The sequence below is a fragment of the Nerophis ophidion genome, linkage group LG20 (genome assembly GCF_033978795.1).
Source record: "Nerophis ophidion isolate RoL-2023_Sa linkage group LG20, RoL_Noph_v1.0, whole genome shotgun sequence".
In the NCBI taxonomy this organism is placed as follows: domain Eukaryota; kingdom Metazoa; phylum Chordata; class Actinopteri; order Syngnathiformes; family Syngnathidae; genus Nerophis; species Nerophis ophidion.
In genome coordinates this window covers 18,808,757-18,820,856 of record NC_084630.1, presented here as the reverse complement: position 1 = coordinate 18,820,856, position 12,100 = coordinate 18,808,757, and the positions used below count along the sequence as shown (strand labels likewise).

The following is a 12,100-nucleotide window of genomic DNA, read 5'->3' as shown; positions in this document are numbered from 1 at the left end:
GGTCAGGGTGTGCTGTCCTGACTTAGCTCACACCCAGAGACAGAAAGGAAGAATATTAAAAATGATAGTTTGACTTCTCCAAGTTCGGAGTGCCTCATTTTTTTTAAATTGACTTCCTCTAGGAACTGCAGTCCTGTAATAACACGCTTGTAATAAAGCAACTTATAATTCAGTAAAGCGTTTCCGAAATCACTTGTGATCCGGTTGCACTGCAGTGTTTTCCTTCGGGTTTTACGAGGATGACAAGACCAGAAATACACATCAGTACAAAACACAAATGTCGATGACAAAGAACACAGAATTTAGCAGATTATAGGGTTTGTACGAATACATATGAACTATCAAATAGGATAAAATATTCAGCATAGTTTCACAACGTAAAGAAATGCAGTTATTTGTCAACACTACCGTACAAATAATTGCATTTTGAAAACATTCAAGAATCTTTTTTCCCTAGAACATGGGTGTCACACTCATTTTAGTTTAGTGACCGCATGTGGGGAAAATCTATTCCCACGTGTGCCGGACGGGTAAAATCATGGCATGCTACCTTAAAAACACAACTATGACAACTTCAGATAGATTTCTTTGTTTTACTTTGGCCCAAAGTAGAACAAGCACATTCAGAAAATGTACATGTTACAAATAATCCCTTTGTCAAAACACTTTGTTAGTTGAAATATCTGCAGAACAAATTGGTGCAGTTTCAAAAACACTGAATTAGACTTAATCTGTCATTATTTGGGTCTTGGAGCTGAAAGGGTCGCTAGCCTTGGCTTTGGCGGAGGTGGCCTAGCCGGGGGTTGCGGCTTGGCACGCCGATGGACCGATGGTGGTGGACGTGCTGGAGTCTCAGGGGGAGGAGCTTGGCGGCATAGCCCGGTTGGTAGAGCGGCCGTGCCAGCAACTTGAGGGTTGCAGGTTCGATTCCTGCTTCCGCCATCCTAGTCACTGCCGTTGTGTCCTTGGGCAAGACACTTTACCCACCTGCTCCCAGTGGCACCCACACTGGTTTATATGTAACTTAGATATTGGGTTTCACTATGTAAAGCGCTTTGAGTCACTAGAGAAAAGCGCTATATAAATATAATTCACTTCACTTCACTTGGCAATCAGAAGGAGAATGTGGCTAACAAAGTCTAAAGTTAAAAACAAGTTGTTAAATTTTCGAATTTAAGTCTTTAGGAGGTGGCTGACTAAGGGAGACAGAAGGCAAAAAACGAAAATAGTGGTCTGTGACTTCCTTGGATGACGCCGACGAAGTTATGTCATCGCCCCACGCTGGTTCGGTGATGTCATCAGAGCTAGAGTGCAGTTTTTTGACCAACCATGGAGTGAACTGTTTGGCAAAACGATGAATCGGATTACCAAACTCCGGCGGCGAGGAATACTGGGCTGATTGTGGTGTCCTGCTGTCCAAAGGACAGTTACGGGAACGAGGCGAAGCCTTTCTGGCTGGCTCCCGTCTTCGCCGGCGCGTCTCCATCTCCTTGTTGTCAGCTGTGGGAGAACTGACAAGCTGGCTTCTCACTGTCACGATTTGGGTTGCAGCTCATTGCGCGGTTTGTTCTCCCGGGATGCAGGACGGACGGCGTGGCGCAGTGGTGAGTGGCCGTGCGCAACCCGAGGGTCCCTGGTCCAACCCCTACCTAGAACCAACTTCGTCACGTCCGTTGTGTCCTGAGTGTAACGCTAGCATGGGCTAGTCGGGTTAAGAGTGTAACTTGGGCAACAGAAGATGGTTCGTCTAGGAGCCTGTGGTGTGAAAGACGACGACAACTTGTTATCTTGGTTTTTGACTGCATTAAATGTATTGATACAAGAACATAAATACCACAGATAACACAATAAAAAATAATAAAAAAATACCCAAAACAGAAATACGAGATACAATCCTGCTTCCTTCTCGGAACCAGTCCACAATTCACAGTTCAAATGCAACGACTTTTGCGTCAGTCCAAAAGTTCAGTTCAAAAAAACAAAAGTAATCCAAAAGGTTCACAGCGGAGGAGAAAAAAAATGCTTGTCCTACCGCATAGTTGTTTAGCTCGCCATTTTGTTGAGTTGAGTGTAAAAGTGGATGGGGAGCTCAGGTTGTTTGGGGCACCGGGTATTCCTTCCCGGAAAAAATACCTGACCTAAAAGTCCAAAAAACAAAGTGAGTAACCTAGTTACCTCTTCACTAGTAAAGTACATTATATATGTACTTGAATGCATAATATAAACATTCGATTGTCCAGAATGACAAATATTTTGTATTAATAAACAATTGATGACATAATTTAACCATGTTGATTAATATACAATCATGAGTTCAATAAAATTGAACATTCATAATATATTTCTAATAATACAGATCATGATTTCTTATCTAAAGTGATAAAACTCAATCATGGATCAATAACAAATTCAATTACAAGTGCACTTATATAACTAGTTTCATAATAATACTCATTATTAGAAACGCAATGAATCATGATTCAAATACAAGTACTTGTCCAAACATTCAAAGTTAATAACCAATCAAGCAGAGTTAAATTAAAGTGTTGCCCAACAAACCAAATACACACACCTGGTTCCATCTAGAGTGTGTAGTGAAAAAAAAAAGACAAACTTAGAAAAGCATCCACAAAGTGGCTAAAGCATATTAGAACCACAAAGCCCTTTGCTGGACTAAATTCTTGCCTATAAATCGGCTGGATGATCATAAGAAAGTAAAAAGTAATTACCTGAGTAATCGAGGGCAAAACAACACACCTGCACAGCCCGATAGTTAATACAACAGGTTGGCTGTATGGGGAAATAGCAGCGGTTAGCGCCTATGCTAAAAAACAGATGCAATCGTAATATTGGCGACATGGGACATGATTGTGATTTTGGAATTCCGTTGATTATGCCATGGTAAAAGACTCACCTAATTATGATGTTTGCAATGTGTGAGAATAAGAAGATTTTGCGAGTTTGTCTCCAGTGCGTCTCACAGCATGCAGCCACAGCAGACAGGAGGGACGAGTGAAGTGCGCAGCACTTCCTTAAAAGGAAGCGAGCGCCATTTTGGGCAGGAAGTAACCCTTCAAAATAAAAGTCTTTGCAGTCTATGCATGTGTTTTAATGGGAATTTTAAATATGGGTTACATGAGCAAGACACTTTACCCTTGCTCCTGATGGGTGCTGGTTAGCGCCTTGCATAGCAGCTCCCTCCATCAGTGTGTGAATGTGTGTGTGAATGGGTGAATGTGGAAGTAGTGTCAAAGCGCTTTGAGTACCTTGAAGGTACAAAAGCGCTATGCAAGTACAACCCATTTATCATTTATTTATTTAACGGACAAAGCATGAAGGTAGGTGTATAGTTTAATCTTCAAAATCAACGAAGCACAAAAGCAGAAAAACAAGACTCAGAAGAAAAGTGCCGTCCGCACCGGATGCTAGTTTAGCATGAGCTAGGAGGCAAGCAAAAAACGTTCGTAACAACAGCATAAAGCAAAACACAGAAGCCAGGATGGGTGCCTGGCAAAGGCAGGCTTAAATAGTGTCTCTGATTGGAAACAGGTGAGCGTCCCGAACACAAGGGGCAGGTGAAAATAATATGTAACCATGGTAACAAACTCAGGAGGTGCCCAAACAGGAACTGAAGGAGTCCAAAACTAACGGAGAATACAAAACCTGATCCGAACCACGGATCAGGACAAAATCTCAGTGTTTCTACAAAGCAATTACATTTTAAGTCACAGCCCATTTAAGGTTGAACAAAAACATGAATAAAAACTGTTCTATGTATCAACTGGGGCGGTATAGCTCGGTTGGTAGAGCGGCCGTGCCAGCAACATGAGGGTTGCAGGTTCGATCTCCGCTTCCGCCATCTTAGTCACTGCCGTTGTGTCCTTGGGCAAGACACTTTACCCACCTGCTCCCAGTGCCACCCACACTGGTTTAAATGTAAAAATTTGATATTGGGTTTCACTATGTAAAGCGCTTTGAGCCACTAGAGAAAAAGCGCTATATAAATATAATTCACTTCACTTCACAATTACCCCATTTGTCATTTCCACTAATTAATCCCGCGCTAACGCCACAAACCATACAAACTGAGGTAGAAACTATTCATGAGGGTTGAGTTACTCCCTGCTTTCTAGGCATCATTGTGTATTCATAGAAAAAATAAAAGTTGTGCAATGTGTGAACAATGTCATCCCATCCATCCATTTTTTACCGCTTATCCCTTTCGGGGTCACGGGGGGTTGTTGGGGCCTATCTCAGCTACAATCGGGCAGAAGGCGGGGGTACACCCTGGACAAGTCGCCACAGATAGACAACATTCACAATCACATTCACACACTACGGCCCATTTAGTGTTGGCAATCAACCTATCCCCAGGTGCATGTCTTTGGAGGTGGGGGTAAGCCGGAATACCCGGAAGGGAACCCACGCAGTCACGGCGAAAACATGCAAACTCCACACAGAAAGATCCCGAACCCGGGATTAAACTCAGGGCCTTCGTATTGTGAGGCACATGCACTAACCCCTATATCACCGTGCTGCCCCGATATGGTCCACTTAAATGTCTTAATGGTCCCTTCAAAGAAGTCCCTAAGTGATTGTAGGAGTCTCTTCCGAGCGGTTCCCCTGCCACACACGTCACAGGAGTCATGCGTGTAGATTTGAACAAAGTTTCAAAGGGGAACATTATCACCAGACCTATGTAAGCGTCAATATATACCTTGATAGTGCAGAAAAAAGACCATCTATTTTTTTAACCGATTTCCGAACTCTAAATGGGTGAATTTTGGCGAATTAAACGCCTTTCTGTTTATCGCGCTGGAGGCGATGACGTCAGAACGTGACGTCGCCGTGGTAACACACCCGCCGTTTTCATTTTCAACACATTACAAACACAGGGTCTCAGCTTTTGTTATTTTCCGTTTTTTTGACAATTTTTAGGAACCTTGGAGACATCATGCCTCGTCGGTGTGTTGTCGGAAGGTGTCACAACACTAACAGGGAGGGATTCAAGTTGCACCACTGGCCCGAAGATGCGAAAGTGTCTGCCGCCAGACCCCCATTGAATGTGCCAGAGTGTCTCCACATTTTACCGGCGATGCTAAGGCAGACATGGCACAGAGATGTATGGATAACCTGCAAATGCATTTGCAACGATAGTCAACGAAATCACAAAGGTGAGTTTTGTTGATGTTGACTGCCAGCTAATCGATGCTAACATGCTACGCTAATTGATGCTAACATGCTATTTACCGGCGGTGCTAAAGCAGACATGGCACAGAGATGTATGGATAACATGTAGATGCATTTGCAACTATATTACGTTTCCTTCCACCCACATTTAATGCGAAAAAACCACTTACCAATCGACGGATTTAAGTTGCTCCAGTGTCACAAGATGCGAAAGTCCTGATCGTTTGGTCCGCACATTTTACCGGCGATGCTAACGCAGCTATTCGGCCATGCTATGGCTATGAATAGCGTCAATAGCTATTCGCTCAATAGCTTCAGTTTCTTCTTCAATACTTTCATACTCCAACCATCTGTTTCAATACATGCATAACCTGTTAAATCGCTTAAGTCGCGGAAATCCGAGTTTGAATCCGAGCTAATGTCGCTATATCTTGCTGTGGTATTCCCATTGTTTGTTTACATTGGCAGCACTGTGTGACGTCACAGGGAAATGGCCAGTGTCCTCGCAGAGAGCGAAAATAAGGCCCTTTAAAGCTTTATTTAGGGATATTCGGAGACCGGTAAAATTTTGAAAAAAACTTCAAAAAATACAACAAGCCACTGGGAACTGATTTTTATTGTTTTTAACCCTTTTGAAATTGTGATGATGTTTCCCTTTAATGTTCCTCAATGAGCTTGTCAATAATCTTTTCAGATTTACAGGACTTTTCAGTCTCTCCAAATCCTCTCAGTCCTCCCTCAACCTGTTACCGGCTGCTACCGTAAAAGACAACAAGTGATTAGAAAACTCGTACCACCTGTAAAATCTAATCGCCTCATCAGCTGTGTTTCGAAGCCGGCACTCACACGCCCCTGTCTGTCGCTGCACCTTGGACAGGGGCGGTGACCTCCACTCTGGCATATTGTGAGGCAGACGCACTAACCCCTCTCCTATCGTACTGCCCCTGAACAATTTCAACTAACCAAAGATAAAAACTTAAAAGACTGACAGGATTGCAGTAAATCACACACTGTTCGCTTTCTTTAAATTTGCACAGAAGACAAACGATGTTCACAGAACTATATCAATGTGCAGTGTCTTTTTAGTGGGGTTACCAATTGTTTATTTGACTCCTGTTTGTTTTACATGGGATCGAGGGGTAAGAGTCGCAGTCCTGCTTTAAAGGGGAACATTATCACCAGACCTATGCAAGCATCAATATATACCTTGATGTTGCAGAAAGAAGACCATGTATTTTTTTAACCGATTTCCGAACTCTAAATGGGTGAATTTTGGCAAAATAAACGCCTTTCTGTTTATCGGTCTTTTAGCGATGACGTCAGAACGTGACGTCACCGAGGTAACACACCCGCCATTTTCATTTTCACATTACAAACACCGGGTCTCAGCTATGTTATCTTCCATTTTTTCGACTATTTTTTGGAACCTTGGAGACATCATGCCTCGTTGGTGTGTTGTCGGAGGGTGTAACAACACTAACAGGGAGGGATTCAAGTTGCACCACTGGCAAGAAATCTTCCGCCAGACCCCCATTGAATGTACCAAAGTGTCTTCACATTTTACCGGCGATGCTAAGGCAGACATGGCACAGAGATGTATGGATAACCTGCAGATGCATTTGCAACGATTAAGTCAACGAAATCACAAAGGTGAGTTCTGTTGATGTTGTTGACTTATGTGCTAATCAGACATATTTGGTCGCGGCATGACTGCCAGCTAATCGATGCTAACATGCTATGGTAATCGATGATAACATGCTATTTTCGCTAGCAGTATGTACATTTGAAACTAGATACCCACATTTAATGCGAAACAAACACTTACCAATCGACGGATTTAAGTTGCTCCAGTGTCACAAGATGCGAAAGTCCTGATCGTTTGGTCCACACATTTTACCGGCGATGCTAATAAGGCAGCCATGCTATGGGCCACTTCATTAGGTACACCCATGCTATGGCCGAATAGCGTCAATAGCTATTCGCTCAATAGCTTCAATTTCTTCTTCAATTTTGTTTTTACTATCTGCCTCCATACGCCGACCATCTGTTTCAATACATGCGTAATCTGTTGAATTGCTTAAGCCGCTGAAATCCGAGTCTGAATCCGAGCTGATGTCGCTATATCTTGCTGTGGTAACCGCCATGTTGTTTGTATTGGCAGCACTGTATGACGTCACAGGGAATTGGATAGTCGCATCGCAAATAGGGAAAATCAAGAACTTTAATGCTTTTTAAGGGATATTTTGAAAAAAACTTTGAAAATTAAAACAAGCCACTGGGAACTGATTTTTATTGTTTTTAACCCTTTTGAAATTGTGATAATGTTCCCCTTTAAAGGCCTACTGAAACCCACTACTACCCACCACGCAGTCCGATAGTTTATACATCAATGATGAAATATTAACAATGCAACACATGCCAATACGGCTTTTTTAGTTGACCAAATTACAAGTTTAAATTTCCCGCAGAGTTTCCTGTTGAAAACGCCGCGGAATGATGACGCGTGTTTGTGACGTTATTGGTTGGAGGGGACATTTTAGCCCAGCACCACACACGGCTAAAAGTCGTCTCTTTTCATCGCATAATTACACATTATTCCGGACGTCTGTGTTGCTGAATCTTTTGCAATTTGTTCAATTAATATTGGAGAAGTCACAGTAGAAAGATGGAGGTGGAAAGCTTTAGCCTTTAGCCACACAAACACAGCCGGTGTTTCCTTGTTTAAAATTCACGGAGGTGAAGCTTTACTATGGAACAGAGCGGTCATGCGAACATGGATCCTGATTACATGTCTACCGGCAGTTTTTGGTGAGAAAATTGTGGTATTAAGTCACTTATTACCGGAGATCAGCAGAGCTGCGTGACTTCCCTCAGAGACTCTGGCGTCAAGACACCCGTGGCCACACCCCTCCGACTTCAGGTACTATTTAATCTCACTAAAACACTAGCAACACAATAGCAGATAAGGGATTTTCCAGAATTATCCTAGTAAATGTGTCTAAAAACATCTGAATTGCTCTCATTTTTTTTCTAGTCCTTCACTATCAATATCCTAATCCACAAATCTTTCATCCTCGCTCAAATTAATGGGGAAATTGTCGCTTTCTCGGTTCAAATTGCTCTTACTGCTGGTGGCTCCAATGTGAGGATGTGAGGAGCCCTACAACCAGTGACAAAGGCAAGGCTTTTTTTATTAGCGACCAAAAGTTGCGAACTTTATCGTCGATGTTCTCTACTAAATCCTTTCAGCAAAAATATGACAATATCGCAAAATGATCAAGTATGACACAGAATGAGCCTGTTATCCCCGTTTAAATAGGAAAATTTAATTTCAATAGGCCTTTAAACGTGTACCTCTTAGTTGCTATACTTGCTCTCCTCTGTAAAAACTATTGGTTTGCCTAACATAAATGCTATTGCGACATCCAGTGGACATATTTAGAACTGCAGTTTTTTAATTTAATAATGCAGCTCATTGTGTTGCGATCCGTGACTCGGATCTTCACATATTATTGTTTATTTTTCCATCTTTGTTCTTTTTCTCCGTTTGATCCGTTTATTTCCCGTTTAGTCCATCACCATGGTTACTTATTAGTTTCAGCTGTTACTCCAGGTTCCTGCACACCTGTTCTCTGTTAATCACCTTCCCTTTATAAGCCTTCCTCTTTTCATTCTTCTGCCTGGGACTCTAGTTTGTTTTCACACAACGGTACGTCTGCTTTGCACTTTTGCTTACATGCAATTCCTGTAGTATTCTCGCGAGCTCTCACGCTGCGCAATTTTATTTATTCTTAGCTCTCATGCTAAATGTTTTGTTTTCCCCTTTGTGTGCCTATGTGCCAGTTTAGTTTACTATTTGTTTATCCTAGCTTTCATGCTAGCATCTTTTGTTTTCCTTTCCTTAGCTCCAGTATTTTTGTTTTCTAGCACCTTTTGTTATTCAAATAAATAGTTAAACCTTACCTTTGCTGTGTTCTATTTCGACGCATCCTCGATGGAATCGAACCCGGCACCACGATGCCGAACAGACGTAACACATTTTACACTTAACAAACTCATATCATGGGTCGGATAGAAACCTGTTCAGGATCCGGCGGGCCGCAGGGGATGTTGGGCCGCATGTTTGACATCCGTTCCCTAGAAAACATATTGGTGACACTCAAATTATTAAAATGGGTTGTTGACATTTACAAGTTCAAACTTATTATCTACATAATATGCAACACAAGATATTTAAAGCCTTCTTTTGATGAAATTTTGATCATTATGGCTTGTAGTTTATGAAAACCTTGAGTATAACATTTTAGAAAATGTGGAGTCTGTTGATAGCTGCTGTAATAGCTTCGTCTTGGGGGAGCTGCTCATTCCTCAGAGCAATCTCCCTTCCAATGACCCGAAAAAGCCTATTCTGGAAAGCAGTGAGAAGGGCCTGGTCATTCCAGCCAGACTCCAAAGCTAGGGACCAGGTATCAATCAATCAAAAAAATCAATCAATGTTCATTTATATAGCCCTAAATCACTAGTGTCTCAAAGGGCTGCACAAACCACAACACAAACCACTAAGACATCCTCGGTAGGCCCACATAAGGGCAAGGAAAACTCACACCCAGTGGGACGTCGGTGACAATGATGACTATGAGAACCTTGAAGAGGACCGCATATGTGGGCAACCCCCCCCCCCCCACCCCCCGCCCCCCCAGGGGACCGAAAGCAATGGATGTCGAGCGTGTCTAACATAATACTGTGAAAAGTTCAATCCATAGTGGATCCAACACAGCCGCGAGAGTCCAGTCCAAAGCGGATCCAACACAGCAGCGAGAGTCCCGTCCACAGCGGAGCCAGCAGGAAACCATCCCAAGCGGAAGCGGATCAACAGTGCAGAGATGTCTCAAGCAGATACACAGGCGAGCGGTCCATCCTGGGTCCCGACTCTAGACGAGTGGTCCATCCTGGGTCCCGACACTGTATAGCCAGAACTTCATCCATGGACATCGGACCGGACCCCCTCCACAAGGGAGAGTGGGACATAGGAGAAAAAGAAAAGAAACGGCAGATCAACTGGTCGAAAAAGGGAGTCTATTTGAAGGCTAGAGAATACAAATGAGCTTTAAGGTGAGACTTAAATGCTTCTACTGAGGTGGCATCTCGAACTGTTACCGGGAGGGCATTCCAGAGTACTGGAGCCCGAACGTAAAACGCTCTATAGCCCGCAGACTTTTTTTGGGCGCTGGGAATCACTAATAAGCTGGAGTCCTTTGAACGCAGATTTCTTGCCGGGACATATGGTACAATACAATCGGCAAGATAGGATGGAGCTAGACCGTTTAGTATTTTATACGTAAGTAGTAAAACCTTAAAGTCACATCTTAAGTGCACCGGAAGCCAGTGCAGGTGAGCCAGTACAGGCGTAATGTGATCAAACTTTCTTGTTCTTGTCAAAAGTCTAGCAGCCGCTTTTTGTACCAACTGTAATCTTTTGATGCCAGACATGGGGAGACCCGAAAATAATACGTTACAGTAGTCGAGGCGAGACGTAACAAACGCATGGATAATGATCTCAGCGTCTTTTGTGGACAAAATGGAGCGAATTTTTGCGATATTACGGAGATGAAAGAAGGCCGTTTTGGTAAGGCTTTTAATGTGTGATTCAAAGGAGAGAGTTGGGTGGAAGATAATACCCAGATTTTTTACCAAGTTGCTTTGTTTAATTGTTTGGTTGTCAAATGTTAAAGTTGTATTATTAAATAGAGGTCGGTGTCTAGCAGGACCGATAATCATCCATCCATCTTCTTCCGCTTATCCGAGGTCGGGTCGCGGGGGCAACAACCTAAGCAGGGAAACCAAGACTTCCCTTCCCCAGCCACTTCGTCTAGCTCTTCCCGGGGGATCCCGAGGCGTTCCCAGGCCAGCCGGGAGACATAGTCTTCCCAACGTGTCCTGGGTCTTCCCCGTGGCCTCCTACCGGTTGGACGTGCCCTAACACCTCCCTAGGGAGGCGTTCGGGTGGCATCCTGACCAGATGCCCGAACCACCTCATCTGGCTCCTCTCGATGTGAAGGAGCAGCGAGTTTACTTTGAGTTCCTCCCGGATGGCAGAGCTTCTCACCCTATCTCTAAGGGAGAGCCCCGCCACACGGCGGAGGAAACTCATTTCGGCCGCTTGTACCCGTGATCTTATCCTTTCGGTCATGACCCAAAGCTCATGACCATAGGTGAGGATGGGAACGTAGATCGACCGGTAAATTGAGAGCTTTGCCTTCCGGCTCAGCTCCTTCTTCACCACAACGGATCGGTACAACGTCCGCATTACTGAAGACGCCGCACCGATCCGCCTGTCGATCTCACGATCCACTCTTCCCTCACTCGTGAACAAGACTCCTAGGTACTTGAACTCCTCCACTTGGGGCAGTGTCTCCTCCCCAACCCAGAGATGGCATTCCACCCTTTTCCGGGCGAGAACCATGGACTCGGACTTGGAGGTGCTGATTCTCATTCCGGTCGCTTCACACTCGGCTGCGAACCGATCCAGCGAGAGCTGAAGATCCCGGTCAGATGAAGCCATCAGGACCACATCATCTGCAAAAAGCAGAGACCTAATCCTGCGGTCACCAAACCGGAACCACTCAACGCCTTGACTTCGCCTAAAAATTCTGTCCATAAAAGTTATGAACAGAATCGGTGACAAAGGACAGCCTTGGCGGAGTCCAACTCTCACTGGAAATGTGTTCGACTTACTGCCGGCAATGCGGACCAAGCTCTGGCACTGATCGTACAGGGAGCGGACCGCCACAATAAGACAGTCCGATACCCCATACTCTCTGAGCACTCCCCACAGGACTTCCCAAGGGACACGGTCGAATGCCTTCTCCAAGTCCACAAAGCACATGTAGACTGTTTGGGCAAACTCCCA

The 12,100-nt window shown here is 44.0% G+C and overlaps 1 long non-coding RNA gene across 1 annotated transcript; it reads right to left on the bottom strand.

The window, feature by feature from the left end:
• Positions 1 to 294: 294 nt before the first annotated feature.
• On the bottom strand, positions 295 to 3,639 carry LOC133538824 (uncharacterized). Its single transcript, XR_009803114.1, has 4 exons — positions 2,915 to 3,639; positions 2,730 to 2,790; positions 2,033 to 2,138; positions 295 to 1,755 (listed from the first exon to the last, which is right to left on the bottom strand). It is a non-coding gene; the product is annotated as an uncharacterized LOC133538824 (long non-coding RNA).
• Positions 3,640 to 12,100: the final 8,461 nt, after the last annotated feature.